The 16,925-nt window shown below is 44.1% G+C and overlaps 1 pseudogene; it reads left to right on the top strand.

Annotated features, from left to right (window-relative positions):
- The first annotated feature begins 7,601 nt into the window (after nt 1–7,601).
- On the top strand, nt 7,602–8,190 carry LOC118677278 (annotated as a pseudogene).
- Nucleotides 8,191–16,925: the final 8,735 nt, after the last annotated feature.

Raw genomic sequence — 16,925 nt, forward strand, 5'->3', positions numbered from 1 at the left:
GCATCTCCAGTTTGAGTCTGGGTCCCTAGAGACTCGTCCGGATCTGGAGCTCAGAGTCTGAAACTCCCTCCCGATTGAAAACAACAACCGCTCCCTCTGCTGCCAGCCCGCTCCTTGCGCACTCTGCACCTGAGTATTTCACTTCAGCACTGCGCCTCCTCTGAGTCTGGATATGATATTCTCTTTCCTCCTAGTTGTAGAATTTCCACTCAAGAACTAAAAATCTTTTAGACAATTGCCTAAAATAAGAAGTCACTTCTATCTAATTTCTGATGTCTATTCATGTCATTCCATTCTTGAAAGTATTTAAAGGGCAAATATGTGAATGAAAACCACTAGAGTTCATCAAATATTTTACTGACTTGATTACTAAAAGTTTTCCATTTAATTTTTGGAAAAGTATAATGTACTTGGTAAAATGTTCAAACAGCACAAAGAATAATTGTGGGGAGTAATTCTCTCTCTACCACTCATCCTCCAGATTAAGAAAATTTTAATAAGGTGTTTTAGCTATAAAGTATGGTTTCTTTGTTTTTTTTAAAAAAAGTGGACTGAAATAAAAAAAAAAAACAAAAAAAACTAGTGTATTAGAAAAGACACAGAGAACCAAGATGGCGGCATAGGTTAACACCGGAGTTTGCTGCCTCGAACAACCACTTCAAAAGTGAAACTAAAAGACGGAATGGACATCACCCAGAACCACAGGAACGCTGGCTGAGTGGAAGTCCTACAACTAGGAGGAAAGAGAAACGCATACCGACACTCAGAGGAGGCGCAGTGCTAAAGTCAAATACTGAGGTGCGGAGTGCGCGGAGCGGGCTGGCGGCGGAGGGCACGGTTGGCGTTTTCAATCAGGAGGGAGTCGCAGACTCTGAGCTCCAGATCCGGGCGAGTCTTTAGGGACCCTGACTCAAACAGGAGAAGCGGGACTGTCTGGCTTCGGTCGGAGCGAGTGCAGCTTTCTCTCTGAGGTTTGCAGTGGTTGCTGGGACTCAGAGAGGCAGAGCCCCTGGGGACAGGACTGAGAGCCACCATAACTGCTCTCTCCGGCCCACCCTGTTGATCCTGTGCGACCCACCCGCCCTGCCCAAGCCATGCACAGAGGCATTTGCTGGATAGCCTCAGGCAAATGCCAGATTAACACCTCCCTAGAGGACAGAAGTTCTCTCACTGCAGACACAGCTAATTCTCACAGCCACTTGGCCTGGAGGTCAAATCCCCCCTAGTATTAGCTATAACAATCAAGGCTTAACTACAAGACTGCGCACAAAGACCTCTAGGGGGTGCACCAAGAAAGCATAACAAAATGCGGAGACAAAGAAACAGGACAAAATTGTCAATGGAAGATATAGAGTTCAGAACCACACTTTTAAGGTCTCTCAAGAACTGTCTAGAAGCCGCCGATAAACTTAATGAGATCCTCGAGAAATCTAATGAGACCCTCGATGTTGTAATAAAGAACCAACTAGAAATTAAGTATACACCGACTGAAATAAAGAATACTATACAGACTCCCAACAGCAGTCCAGAGGAGCGCAAGAATCAAGTCAAAGATTTGAAATGCGAAGAAGCAAAAAACACCCAACTGGAAAAGCAAAATGAAAAAAGAATCCGAAAATACGAAGATAGTGTAAGGAGCCTCTGGGACAGCTTCAAGCGTACCAACATCAGAATTATAGGGGTGCCAGAAGATGAGAGAGAGCAAGATATTGAAAGCCTATTTGAAGAAATAATGACAGAAAACTTCCCCCACCTGGTGAAAGAAATAGACTTACAGGTCCAAGAAGCACAGAGAACCCCAAACAAAAGGAATCCAAAGAGGACCACACCAAGACACATCATAATTAAAATGCCAAGAGCAAAAGACAAAGAGAGAATCTTAAAAGCAGCAAGAGAAAGAAACTCAGTTACCTACAAGGGAATACCCATACGACTGTCAGCTGATTTCTCAACAGAAACTTTGCAGGCCAGAAGGGAATGGCAAGAAATATTCAAAGTGATGAATACCAAGAACCTACAACCAACATTACTTTATCCAGCAAAGCTATCATTCAGAATTGAAGGTCAGATAAAGAGCTTCACAGATAAGGTAAAGCTAAAGGAGTTCATCACCACCAAACCAGGATTATATGAAATGCTGAAAGGTATCCTTTAAGAAGAGGAAGAGGAAGAAAAAGGTAAAGATACAAATTATGAACAACAAATATGCATCTATCAACAAGTGAATCCAAGAATCAAGTGAATAAATAATCTGATGAACAGAATGAACTGGTGATTATAATAGAATCAGGGACATAGAAAGGGAATGGACTGACTATTCTTGGGGGGGAAAGGGGTGTGGGAGATGCGGGAAGAGACTGGACAAAAATCGTGCACCTATGGATGAGGACAGTGGGTGGGGAGTGAGGGCCGAGGGTGGGGCGGGAACTGGGAGGAGGGGAGTTATGGGGGGAAAAAAGAGGAACAAATGTAATAATCTGAACAATAAAGATTTAATTTTTTTAAAAAAAAGAAAGAGCAGAGCAATGCAGAGCAATTCGATGTTTCTTTCTCTCTCAAACCTGTAAAAAAAAAAAAAAAAAAAAAAAAAAGACACAAGAAGTTAGACATAGAGGTACAAATTGTAAAAGCTCTCCCTGCAAGGAAAAAGAATTCTTGAACTACTTCTAAAGCCAAAACTTTAAAAATTCATTTAGCATCACCCTTACTATAAAATTCCTATGATAAAAGTATTAATTTTTAATTACAGAAAATCATTCAGAAAAATAAGTTCTAGTAATTCAGTAAATGTCAGCCTTTTATTTTGAGAAATATTTTGAATCATTTACTTATTGCCATTACTTATACTCTGATACACACTGAGAATTAGAAATAATCTAATATGGTTCCTATAGAAAGGGGAACATAGGAAATGCATTTTGCCCCATGAAATGAATTTATAATTAATGAGTACTTGCCACATGTGTTTAGTTAAAACCAAAATCTACAAGGTTACTTAGGGGAAAAAAAGATTCTTTTCTCCTCAAAACTTCTAAACATAAATATAAAACTCCTTATACACATCTCATAAAATAGTCTCTTATTTTAAGAATAAGAATGCATTGTGATGAATTTGATTGAATGTGAATTATAAAAAGTAAGAATGGTTTAGTGAAACCCACAAAAAATGTATTTAAGAGAAAAGAACTGATTTGAGGCATCAGCCCAGACAAAACAAGTCTCAGCTCTGTGAAGCATCACAAGAATTCCAAAGATCAACATTTGCAAGCAGTATTGGCCTGGGTTCATGCTTGTTAGAGACTTAACTTTTCATACCTGAAAGTTTACTTTGATGAAATCATGTTTATTTTTCACTATTAAAATTACATCAATGAAATTTGTATTCTTTATTTCAGTTCTATAGTATTCTTTATTTCAGTTTTCTAGTTTACCAAGATGGCAGCATAGGTAAACACCTGAAATTGCTGCCTCGCATAACCACTTCAAAAATACAACTAAAAGACAAAACGGACATCATCCAGAACCACAAGAAGGCTGGATGAGTGGAAAGTCTACAACTAGAAGGAAAGAGAAAAGCACACTGAGACTCAGAGGAGGTGCGGAAGTAAAGTGTAGAGGTACGGAGGCGCACGTGGAAAGGGCTGGCAACTGAGGACACGGTTGTCTTTTTCAATTGTGAGGGAGACACAAGCTCTCGACGGCCCTGGACTCCAGTTCCGAGCAAGTCTCTGGGGACCCAGACTCATACGGGGAAAAACTGGACTGTCTGGCAGTGGGCAGAACTCGAGAGCAGCTTCCTCTCAGAGGTGCTTGCAGCGATTACCACAGGACACTGAGACCCGGGACCTCTTAGGGCAGGACTGAGGATCAGCCATAGCTGTTTGCTCCACCCTGTTGATTCCCTGAGGCCCTACCCCACCCAAGCTGTGGCAGAGGCTTTTGCATATGAATGACCTGGCCCTTTGCAATCTACAATTACCTAACAAACTGCAGCTGGGTCAGAGAGACCCAGAACATCCAAAAGAAGGCCCAAGGCCCCACAGCAGCTTGCATTGCTTCACAGCTGGGCCTCATCTGGGCACCTCCAAATCCCAAACAAAGAAGAGGAATCTGCAGATCTCTCAGTAGCTCCTGCTGGGTAGCCTTGGGCAAAGGCTAAATTAGCACCTCCTTAGAGATCCAAGTGCCAGTGTACCCAGTGGTCAGAGTGGGACCATCCAGATTACAACTCCTCAGATCCATAAGGGACACACTCAGGGGGCAGACTCAGTGAGCACCAAAGCCCCACTGAAGAAAGTGTTGCCCTGCCCCATAATGGTGTCTCCAGCACAGAAATTCTCCCACCATAGACACAGCTGATTCTCACAACCAATTGGCCTGGAGTCAATTCCTCCCAGTGATACCAACAATAATCAAGGCTTAACTACAACAAGATTGAGCACACAGCCCACAAAGGGGTCCACCAAGAGTGTCCACCTCAGGTAATTTGGGAGGCTGAGCCACTGGGCCCTATAGGACACCTAGCACAGAAAGCCACTCTATCAACACAGGGAAGCAGCCAAAATGTGGAGACAAAGAAACAGGTCACAAATGACAGAAATGGAGGAAAGCAAACTACTGGATATAGAATTCAAAACCACGATTATAAGGTTTTTCAAGAATTTTCTAGAAACTGCCAATAAATTTAGGGAGACCCTCAATAAGTCTAGTGAGACCCTCAAGGATATGAAAAAGGACCAACTAGAAATTAAGCATACACTGACTGAAATAAAGAATATTATACAGTGATCCAACAGCAGACTAGAGGATCACAAGAATCAAGTCAAAGATTTGAAGTACGAAGAAATAAAAAACACCCAACCGGAAAAACAAAAAGAATCCAAAAATATGAAGATAGTGTAAGGAGCCTCTGGGACAACTTCAAGCGTACCAACATCTGAATTATAGGGGTGCCAGAAGAAGAGAGAGAGCAAGATATTAAAAATCTATTTGAAAAAATAATGACAGAAAATTCCCCTGCCTGGTGAAAGAAATAGACTTACAAGTCCAGGAAGTGCAGAGAACCCCAAACAAAAGGAATCCAAAGAGGACCACACCAAGATACATCATAATTAAAATGCCAAGAGCAAAAGACAAAGAGAGAATCTTAAAAGCAGTAAGAGAAAAAAAGTCAGTTACCTACAAGGGGAATACCCTTATGATTGTCAGCTGATTTCACAACAGAAACTATGCAGGCCAGAAGGGAGTGACAAGAAATATTCAAAGTGATGAAAATAGTAAGAACCTACAACCAAGATTACTTTACCCAGCAAAGCTTTCATTCAGAATTGAAGGTCAGATAAAGAGCTTCACAGATAGGAAAAAGCTAAAGGAGTTTATCACCACCAAACCAGTATTATATGAAATGCTGAAAGGTATTCTTTAAGAAGAGGAAGAAGAAGAAAAAGGTAAAGATACAAATTATGAACAACAAATACATATCTATCAACAAGTGAATCTAGAAACCAAATGAATAAAAAATCTGATGAGCCGAAACCGGTTTGGCTCAGTGGATAGAGCGTCAGCCTGCGGACTGAGAGGTCCCGGGTTCGATTCCGGTCAAGGGCATGTACCTGTGTTGCGGGCACATCCCCGGTGGGGGATGTGCAAGAGGCAGCTGATCGATGTTTCTCTCTCATCGATGTTTCTAACTCTCTCTATCTCTCTCCCTTCCTCTCTGTGAAAAATCAATAAAATATATTAAAAAAAAAAAAAAAATCTGATGAACAGAATAAACTGGTGAATATAATAGAATCAGGGGCATAGAAAGGGAGTGGACTGACTATTCTTGGGGGGAAAAGGGTGTGGGGGGTGTGAGAAGAGACTGGACAAAAATCGTACACCTATGGATGATGACAGTGGGGGTGGGGGGTAAGGGCAGAGGGTGGGGTGAGAACCGTGTGGAGGGGAGCTATGGGGGAAAAAGAGGAACAACTGTAATAATCTGAACAATAAAGATTTTTAAAAAATTACATCCATTTATACACTTAATGGGATTATATTTTGCTTATGTAATTTTTTCATTTTTCGATCTTCTCTTCAAGAGGTTTTAACTCATTTCCCAAAATAGACAAGCATAAAGTTGTAAAGCATTCTAAACTTATTTAGGGGGGAAAAGCCACACAAATAAAAGCACACTGTCTTAGTCAGGGAATAAGGGAAAGAGGATGCTTAGAAAGAGCAACTAGCCACCCTAACCAGTTTGGCTCAGTGGATAGAGCTTCAGCCTGCAGACTGAAAGGTCCCAGGTTTGATTCCAGTCAAGGGTATGTATCTTGGTTGCAGGCACATCCCTAGTAGGAGGTGTGCAGGAGGCAGCTGATCGATGTTTCTCTCTCATCGATGTTTCTTACGAAGAATTCTTCTTCCACCTCACTGGACTTTCTGACAATATACAGGCAGCAGACTGTGACTGACAGCCCAGAGTTTCTTTACAGGCAGCAGGCTGCCAGGGAGTCCAAATAGCAGCCCAGGGACTTCCACATAGGGCAGAAGGTCCCTTCAATAGCAGAGCCCAGTTACACTTTTGCAATGACCACTAGTCAACGCTCGACCCATTCTCCAAGAAAACTTCCCAAATTCCTCTGACCCCTGAGGACCTGTATGGAGATGTCCAGGGGAAACTGTCTTCAGGAAGAGCCATGGAGGAGCTCTGGGCAGGCAGGGCCTCCAGCTCAGCGCTGCCTGCACCTCCTGCAGTGCGAAAGTCCTGCAATCCCAGGAGAGCAAAGAGCACAGTCACAATACACATCTCACCTGCACAGAGATGTCCTCCGAACACCCAGTACTGCAGCCCTAACTACCCTGGCTCTTTTGAGTTACTGCCAGAGCTGATCTCCGCATCAGGCACTTCGGGTGAGCGGCTTGAAGATCAGCAGGAACTGCAAAGATGGAGCCTTGCACTCATTAGTTTGAGATTATTTAGGGAAAACCAAGATGGTTTTATAGAGCATTTGCTCTTACATGATAGCTAAGGCTGAGCGCTCTAACTGGTGACCACTGGCTCCTCTGTGCAAGTTCCTTTCAGCCAAGTATAACCCATACACTGAGGCTCAAGGCTCCATGGGCACACATGCCAAACACTCCAAAGGGACAAGTAAGGACCCTTGAGTTCGGTGGTCCTGGCAAAGGCTTGCCTAAAACTGAAGGGGCAGCTCTGAGATGGGAGCTGGGGACTGGGGAGAGCAGGTAGGGCAACAGGTGCCCTGGGATCCCATCCTGCAGTGCCCAGGAAATTGCCAACCATCAGCAGTGCGGGAGGCCTGGGTGTGCTGGGCTGGGGCGCACTCTGCTGACCAGTGCCGAGAGCGCACCCAGCCCTAGGTAGGCAGCCTATTGAAGCCTGGAACCTCATGAGAACAACCTGGTTGTTTGGCTGCTCATATTCATCCTTAGATATATATTTATCTTTGTAAAATTTTCATTTGGCATCTCCCCACACACACTTGCTATTTTTTATATTAATAATATTTTTCGGGTTCTAGAGAGGCGCTGAGGACTGGGGCTGGCGAGGCTCACGCAGGGTCGCTGCGTGTCTGGCAAAATTGGGCAGCTGCGGGCCAGGAGGGTGCCAGCGACCATGAGATCTCTACAGCTGCTCAGAGCCCCCTTCCTGTGCAGCCTGCTCTGGGCCTGTTGTGCCTCAGGCATCAGGGCCGAGCAGCCTGGGGCCAGTTCTTCCCATCATGGCAGCATGGGGCTGGATAAGCACACAGTGCACGACCAAGAGCATATCATGGAACATCTAGAAGGTGTCATCAACAAACCCGAGGCAGTCTCCACAAGAACTGCAGCTCCATTATTTCAAAATGCATGATTATGACGGCAATAATTTGCTTGACAGCCTAGAACTCTCCACAGCCATCACTCATGTCCATAAGGAGGGAGGGAATGAACAGGAACCACCGATGAGCGAAGAGGAACAGATTAACCTAATGTTGTTTTAAGAGACAATGACAAGAACAATGATGGCTACATTGACTATGCTGAATTTGCAAAATCACTCCAGTAGACATTATTTGACCATCTCCTAGTTATTATGCAAATGTGACCCATTATAATGTGATTGAACACTTTCAGTAATGCAGAATAATTCATTTCCAATTCCTGCTGAAGTATTTTGGTAAAAACCTGTAGCAAGTGTGACGCTGGTGTGAGAAAGAGAAGTCAAGAGCAATGGGACATGTTGTCCCCAAGTACTGTTAAATCTGTTGGGCAAGGGCTCAATTGAAGAGTCTTTGTAAGAGTATTGGATAATTGGAGCTGAGGACTCAGGAACAGGACTGTAGAATACTGCTGTTCTCTTGGTTTTAATTCATGCTGCCTGGAAACTAAGACGAGCTTTGCCAAGTGGACACACTTTTCAGTAACAGTGAAGGAATGGAATCAATGCCAAATGTTCCCTCTTGTGGGTGCTGTCTCTTCAGGAAAATGGTCAGTTATTCTGTAAAGTTCCCTGGCTTAAATGATTACTTGCTTTGGGCAAGTGAGTATTGATTAAGCTATCAAAGCCACAGCCTCACGTGAATGTCAGATACTGAATTCAGCTAGCCAGAGTCTGTATCTTCTGGCACTTGGATATGATACACCACTGGCCTAAGAGATTAACCTTTTTCAGTTTTTCAATATTTTGTGAAACTACTGCCATATCCTTATACTTTATTTCTTTTATGTCTTCTTCAACCTGGGAGAGACCTTGAATTTAAAACTGTTCTCTAATCAATAGCACATGTTTTAGCTTTCTTAATATTTGTATTTAACTCTTGTTTCTAGAGTTTCGCTTTTGCAGTTTAGAAACGCAGGCATGCAAGGATTTTCCCTTCTGCCTGATACAGCGGTGGTAAAACTACTAGCTGCCGTAGCCAAGTGCAAGTGAAAAGATCATTCACTGGGCACAGTGATTAACCTGATACAAGTTGTATTTAGAAGGAGTATTGTTTAAATGACCCCTTCTAGCCTAAATATGTGAATTCTTTCAGATCAGGAAAGATTGGAAAGAGAAGCCTAAAAACTCAACAGTGTGAGTCTCAGTAATAGCTGAAAGTGAGAAGCAGCAGCAAATTGTGATTTGGTTTATTGGATGTAATGGACATACTGTGATAGAAATCATAAAATAATGATTGAATGGGAGGAAACTGCATAAAATTTACTGTAAGATGTATAGAGACTTATTTTCTTTATTGAAGTATTCTTATAAGAAAACATGTATTTGTAAAAATGGTTTCCAGTGTCACGTATTTGTGCAATCAGAGCTGAATTATAAACTATTCTTGTAAAATCTAGTTATTTTGGAAGATTTATATAATGAATTCTGGGTATATGACCAATAAAACTGATGAAACAAACAAAAAATAATAATAATATTTTTCGGGTTCTAAATACAGAAAAATAAAAGTCATATAAAATCCCATCAGCAAAAATTACTTTTAACGTCATTTCATAAGCACAATTTTTTATCTAGTTGAGATCATGCTGATCATGCTGTCCAAGGGTAGGTCACTACTGTCGGATCCAGGTCCTGCCCTTGACTCCATTACCAAGTGACTTCTGGTTGGTAGGCAAAAGTTGGAGAGTGGGAAGAAGGGTTAAGCCAAGGTATGTGTCTCTCCTCTTTGGGAGGAATTTTCCAATAGTGGCTGCATCTCCTCTGTGGTTCTAGCTTCCACTGTGCCCAGCTTCAGTGTCCTGGTGACATGCCTTCTCCAGCCTGGAGGGTGGCTTCCTGCCCTTGCTCCTCTCTGGGTTGCCTCAACATGACTGGTTTCTCTACCCCCCCCCCCCCCACAGACACACACCCCCACCCACACCCCATCACCTGTGAAACATTTCCTGTAATAAATTCCTTGTCCGAAATATCTAAAGTGGCTTACTTTCCTAACTAGATCAAGGTTGATTATGTCACATCAATAACTCTTAGCTAATTTATCACTCAATGCTATTCTATAAAGGTTTTCCTGTATCTTTAGTTCTTTACAGCTTTTCTTAATGGCTTCATAATATCTTATTACATCGCACCTTAACTGAGTCACATTTAAGTTTCCAATGTTTACTTAAAGTATAACATTGCTATGAACATCTTGGGTATAAATTCATATCCACATTACTAAGTATTTGCTTAGACTAGATTTCTGGAAGTGACCAAAAAGGAATGATTGGCTTTAAGATTCTTGATAAACATTGCCCCCAAGTCCCCAGGGAGGCTAGAACCATTTACCATGCCCTCTGCAGCACTGATTACATTAATTTACTCACTAATTTTATAGGCAAGAAAAAAAAGGCATCTGACTATTACTAGCTTTTTGTTGTTGTAGTTTTATTTTTATTTTTTTGAAAGAGAGAGATCAGTTTGTTGTTCCACTTATTTATGCTTCATTGGTTGATTCTTGTATGTGCCCTGACCAGGGATCAAACCTGGAACCTTGGCGTAACAGTTGGTTATTACTATTTTCATGTAGATGATATAAAGATTCTTTATATTGTTAGTGAGCTGGAATATTTTTCAGGTGTTTACTAGCCATGTGCATTTCCTCTTCGGTAAAATATCAATTTTACTATACAGTTCTTAATGATTCTCTTCTTGCCTAGAATGTCAAGTCAGGGTTCTCAGATGCTAACAACAAAATTGGTTAAATTAAGCAGAAATGGGATTATTGAAAGCATATCATTCACCTCCAAAGTGGATGGGAAAGCTGGAAAATTGGGTTCGGGAAATAGATAGAACCAAGGAACCCTAAGCTGGAAATATGTCATGATCCCACCCTAAAATGGTCTGAATAAGATGCCACTATTGATGTTACCTTGAATGTTGTTCCTGGCATTACTGCCACCCACAATTAAATTCTGGATGCCACTACCATAATGAATATTAAACTCTTCTTACATCTTTGTCATTCCTGTAACAGCTTGTAAACTGCATTAATTCCTTCCCTCATAAAGAAGTAGAGTTTACCTCTTTGAGTTGGGCTGGCATTTTGACTTGCTTTGAGTGACACTGTACAATTTTGAGGAAGCCTTGCAGCTTCCAGAAAAATGCTCCTTCTGAGAATCCAGCCGCAATCCTGTGAGGAAGCCCAAGATCACCCATGGAGAAAGGCCCAGACATCCCTGCCTCAGCCAAGTTACGCCAGCTGAAGCTACAACAGAGATGAGCCACCCCCACCACATTCTGTTCAATTTGCAAATGAATGGTGGTGATTATATAAAGTCACTAAGTTTGAGAGTAATCTATTATATAACAATAGATAACTGAGACACACCTTTAAGGCTCAAACTCTGGGCAAAAACAGTCATTGGCCAAGCCTTCCCAAAGTCAGCATTATTTATCAGCCAGACACAGCTCCTCCGGGTTATCTATTCCCACCAGGTCCTCATCAACCCTTGTCTTTGCACATTCTGTTCCCCCTTTATGGAATGCTCCTTTCCATCTCACTCATCTCACACCCACCACTGCCTGCCTGGTGGTCTTTTACTCTTTCAATTTTTAACAAATAGAGCAACCACTAAAATATATATAAGAACTAAAAAAAAAATTAGAATGGTATGCTAAAAAATATTTAAGTCAAAGGAGGAAAAAGAGAATAAGACAGGAGACAATGAAAACAACATATATCCATATATTCATATACAAAAACTTATACATGAACATTCATAGCAGCATTATTTATAAAAAGTGGAAACAATCCAAATGTCCATCAACTGATGAATGGAAAATAAAATGTATATCCATACAATAAAATATTTGGTAATAAAAAAAGAATGAAGTATTGATACATGCTCCATAAGTAAACCTTGAAAACATCCTATATAATAAAAGGCTAATATGCAAATCAACCAAACAGCGGAACGACCGGTCACTATGACGTGTACTGACCATCAGGGGGCAGACGCTCAATGCAGGAGCGTCTGCCCCCTGATGGTCAGTGCACACCCACAGGGGAGCACCACTCAGCCAGAAGCTGGGCTCACGGCTGGCAAACACAGTGGCAGTGGTGGGAGCCTCTCCCATCTCCGTAGCAGCGCTAAAGATGTCCCCTGAGGACTCCCAGACTGCGAGAGGGCGCAGGCCAGGCAGAGGGATCACCTCACCCTCCCCACCCCCCGCCCCGAGTGCACAAATTTCATGCACTGGGCCTCTAGTATGCTAAATAAAAGAAGATACAAAAAAGCATAGTGTATTATTCCATTTGTATGAAATATCCAGAAGAGGCAGATCTACAAAAACAGAAAGTAAATTCATGATTGCCTAGGGCTGGGGGGTGGGGCACTAAGGGGAAATGGAGTGACAGCTAATAAGAGGGGTTTCTCTCTGAGTTGATGAAAATGTTCTAGAATTCACTGTGGTGATGGTTGTACAACTGTGAATAGACTAAAAGCCACTGAATTATGCACTTTAAATGTTTAAACTGTATGATATGTGAATTATCCTATCTAATAAAAGAGAAACATGGTAATTAGCGTATGACCACTACCCTTACCATTGGCTAAACAGGGCGATATGCAAATTAACTGCCAGGCAAGATGGCGGCCGGCAGCCAGGCAGCTTGAAACTAACATGAGGCTTGCTTGCTTCAGTGACAGAGGAAACCAATGTTCCCCACCTGCCTTGCCGGCCTCTGAGCCTGCAGTTTGAAACATTGCAACAGATATAGAAGCTAAACAAAACCCCAGAAACCTGCTTTCAGCCAGCCGGGATCTCAGAGCTGGAGTTATACATTGTTTCAATTATAGAACAGAAACAAACCAGATACCTAATTTCAGCAGCAGAGGCCTCAGAGCTGGAGCCAGAGCTAAAGCTGGCCCAGAATGAAAAGAAAAAGAAAAAGAAAAAAAGGAGCAGTGGGGAGCTTCAGCCCTCAGCCCCTCACCCAGACTGGCCAGGCACCCCAGTGGGGACCCCCACCCTGAAGGGTGTGTGACCAGCTGCAAACAGCCATCATCCCCTCACCCAGGCTGGCCAGACACCGCAGTGGGGACCCCCACCCTGATCCAGGACACCCTTCAAGGCAAACCAGCCAGCCCCCACCCATGCACCAGGCCTCTATTCTATATAGTAAAAGGGTAATATGCCTCCCAGCACCGGGATCAGCGGAGCCAAGAGGCCTCCCGGCACTGGGATCAGCGTGACAGGGGACAGCGCCCAAACCCCCTGATCGCCCTGCAGCTCTGTGTGTGACAGGGGGCGGGGCCACAACCTCCCTATCCGCCCTGTTCTGTTCGTGACAGGGGAAGGCGCTCCAACCTCCTGATCAGCCCTGCTCTGTGCCTGATACAGGGGAGCTCCCCAACCCCCTGATCACCCTGCGGCTCTGTGTGTGACAGGGTGCGGTGCCCCAACCCCATCCCCCCCACGGGCCCTGCTCTGTGTGTGATGGGGTAGAGCCATAACCTCCCCATCGGCCCTGCCCTGAGTGTGACAGTGGCGGCGCCCCAACCCCCTGATTGGCCCTGCTCTGTGGGTGATAGAGGGCAGTACCCCAACCCCCTGATCGACCCTGCTCTGTGCGTGACAGGGGGTGGCACCGCAACCTCCCCATCGACCCTGCCTTGAGTGTGACAGGGGGCGGTGCCCCAACCCCCCAATTGGCCCTACCCTGAGCATGACTGAGGGTGGCATCGCAACCTCCCAATCCGCCCTGCTCTGTGCATGACGGGGCGGCACCTCAACTCCCCAGTCGGCCCTGCTCTGAGCCCAACCAGGGGCTGCACCTAGGGATTGGGCCTGCCCTCTGCCATCCGGGAGCAGGCCTAAGCCAGCAGGGCGTTATCTCCCAAGGGGTCCCAGACTGCAAAAGGGCACAGGCCAGGCTGAGGGACCTCCCCTTCCCCCCGAGTGCACAAATTTTTGTGCACTGGGCCTCTAGTATCTCAATAAAGCTGATAAAAATGTTTAAGCTGATAAAAAAAATTTTAATTAAAAAGTCTGTTTTAGAGATTCAGCTAAATGAGTACATACTCCACAACGCTTTCCTGAACTTCCCAAGCAGAGCACACACACACTTATCTCCGGAAACCTGTACAGCATTTCACAGGGGCACAGAAAATCACTGTAACTTCTTTCAGCAAATTCCAGAATGAAAGCTGGCAAGCCATTTTAAGAAAAATCCTATTATGAAAATGTCACATATATAAAAATAGAGAAAAGTGAGCCTCCACCTCCATGTACCTGTGACTCACTGGTGGTTTCAATGCAGCAAAGCCATTCCGTACATCCCAATGCCCTTGCTCCTGAGGCTCAAGGGACCTCGAAAGTTAAGAGTCCATAGCACGGGGAGCAACTAAGATGGCGGCATAGGTAAACACCGGGAAATTATCGCCTCACACAACAATTGAAAATTACCGCAAAGGACTGAGCAAACATCATCCAGAACAACAGGAAGGCTGGCTGAGTGTAAATTCCACAACTAGAAGGAAAGAAAAGCACGCTGAGAGCCAGAGGCGCTGCGGAGGTGAAGTGCAGAGGTACGGCGGCGCGCGCGCGCGAGGAAAGGGGGTGGCACCTGAGGACGCGGCTGACTTTTTGAGTCACAAGCTCCTGACTGCTCTGAACTCCGGTTCCGGGAAGTCTCTGGGGACCCAGGACTCATACGGGGAGAGGCTGGTCTGTCCGGCAGCGAGCGAACTTGAGGGCGGCTTTCCCTCAGAGGTGCTTGCAGCCGTTACCGGAACACTGAGGCGCGCGACTCCGGGCGGAGAATCGGCCATGGCTGCTTTCTCCGCCCTCTGACTCCCTGAGACCCCGCCCCACCCAGGCTGCGGCAGAGGCTTTTGCATGTGAATGTACCTAACTGCAGCCGAACCAGGCAGACCTGGAACTTCCAAGAGAAGGCCCAAGGCCCCGCAGCGGCTTGCATTGCTTCACAGTTGAGCCTCTTCGTGGCTCCTGCTGTGTGGCCTCAGGCAGAGGCTGAATTAGCACCTCCTTAGATCCAGGAGCCACTGTACCCAGTGGTCAGAGGGGGTCCATCCAGACTGCAACTCCTCAGATCCATAAGGGACGCACTCAGGGAGCAGACTCAGTGAGCACCAAAGCCCCACTGAAGCAAGTCTTGCCCCAGAAGGGTGTCTTCAGCACAGAAGTTCTCCCACTTTAGACACAGCTGATTCTCACAGCCAATTGGCCTGGAGGTCAATTCCTCCCAGTGATTCTACAACAACCAAGGCACCAAGAGTGCACCAAGAGTGTCCACCCCAGGTAACTGGGGAGGCTGAGCTACTGGGCCCTACAGGACACCTGGCGCACAGGGCCACTCTATCAACACAGGGAAGCTGCCAAAATGCGGAGACAAAGAAACAGGTCACAAATGGCAGAAATGGAGGAAAGCAAACGATTGGATATAGAGTTTAAGGCCACGGTTATAAGGTTTTTCAAGAATTTTATGGAAACCGCCGATAAATTTAATGAATCCCTCAATAAGTATAGGGAGACCATGGAGGACATGAAAAAGGACCAACTAGAAATTAAGCATACACTGACTGAAATAAAGAATAATTTACAGAGATCCAGCAGCAGAAAAGAGGATCCCAAGAATCAAGTCAAAGATTTGAAATACAAAGAAACAAAAAATACCCAACTGAAAAAGAAAAAAGAAAAGAGATTCCAAAAATATGAAGATAGTGTAAGGAACCTCTGGGACAACTTCAAGCGTACCAACATCAGAATTATAGGGGTACCAGAAGGAGAGAGAGGGCAAGATATTGAAAACCTTTTTGAAGAAATAATGACAGAAAACTTCCCCTACCTGGTGAAAGAAATGGACTTACAAGTCCAGGAAGTGCAGAGAACCCCAAACAAAAGGAATCCAAGGAGGACCACACCAAGACACATCATAATTAAAATGCCAAGAGCAAAAGATAAAGAGAGAATCTTAAAGGCAGCAAGAGAAAGAAACTCAGTTACCTACAAGGGAGTACCCATACGACTGTCAGCTGATTTCTCAACAGAAACCATGCAGGCCAGAAGAGACTGGCAAGAAATATTCAAAGTGATGAATAGCAAGAACCTGCAACCAAGATTACTTTATCCAGCAAAGCTATCATTCAGAATAGAAGGTCAGATAAAGAGCTTCACAGATAAGAAAAAGCTAAAGGAGTTCATCACCACCAAACCAGCATTATATGAAATGCTGAAAGGTATTCTTTAAGAAGAGGAAGAAGAAAAAGGAACTCTTACCATTTGCCACAGCATGGATGGAACTTGAGAGCGGATAAATACCACAGGATCTCACTCATTTGTGGAATATAATGAACAACATAAGCTGATGAACAAGGACTGATCCAGAGACGGAGAGGCATTGATTGGACTGTCGGGACTTGGAGGGAAGGTAGGGGAGGGTGGGGGTAAGGGGGAAAGATCAACCAAAGGACTTATATGCAAGCATATAGGCCTAATCAATGGACATGGACAACGGGGGGGTGAGGGCATGAGCGGGGGTGGGGGGGGTGGGGGGTAGAGGGTAACGTGGGGACAAGGACACATATGTAATATCTTAATCAATAAAAAAATATATTAAAAAAAAAAAAAAGAGTCCATAGCACACTGCTAGTAACTTAGCATTTACTAAATGCTTGATGTGCCAATGACCGTCCGAAGCACTTGGAATATTCTAGCTCATTTAATCCCCAAAACAACCCTAACAGGTGAGATTATTATACCCACACTGAGGACATTAGGCTTAGAGGTGAAATAACTTCTCCAAAACTAAGTGGAAAAAAGGAATTTCATACTGAGATTACTATCTTAAGATAGTAATTCATATTAATCAGAAAAAATAACATAACAAAATAATCAGTTAACTTAGGTGAAAGAATAGTGCTCTTTCTGGACCTAAGGCCACTTACAAGGCCCAGGTCATATGCTTGAAGTACAGATGGCCTCAGTTTGAAGTGGG

Source organism: Myotis myotis, unplaced genomic scaffold (assembly GCF_014108235.1).
Source record: "Myotis myotis isolate mMyoMyo1 unplaced genomic scaffold, mMyoMyo1.p scaffold_m19_p_2, whole genome shotgun sequence".
Classification (NCBI taxonomy): Eukaryota; Metazoa; Chordata; class Mammalia; order Chiroptera; family Vespertilionidae; genus Myotis; species Myotis myotis.